A 229-nucleotide genomic window follows, 5' to 3' on the forward strand; every position below is an offset into this window, starting at 1 on the left:
ACTGCCGAACCATTGTTTTCCTCTCCCGGACAAACACACCCGCATACCTGGCCAGGCTCGTCCTTTTACCCACAAAACTCAGCCGCGATGTGCGCTCCTCCCTCCTGAAACTTTGGGTTTCGAGAAGGGGAGGGCTGGGGGGAGCCCCAGCCTCCTCTCGGAAGACCCACCGGTGGGCCAGGCTCCAGATCCCCCCTGAGATCGGGAGTCCGGCCCCCGACCCCACCCC

The 229-nt window shown here is 64.2% G+C and overlaps 1 protein-coding gene across 1 annotated transcript in view; it reads left to right on the forward strand.

Moving 5' to 3' along the window:
- VSIG2 (V-set and immunoglobulin domain containing 2) overlaps nucleotides 1-229 on the forward strand; it is a 5,221-nt gene that overhangs the window by 696 nt on the left and 4,296 nt on the right. The window lies entirely within an intron of this gene.

This window comes from Myotis davidii, unplaced genomic scaffold (assembly GCF_000327345.1).
Source record: "Myotis davidii unplaced genomic scaffold, ASM32734v1 scaffold148, whole genome shotgun sequence".
NCBI lineage: Eukaryota > Metazoa > Chordata > Mammalia > Chiroptera > Vespertilionidae > Myotis > Myotis davidii.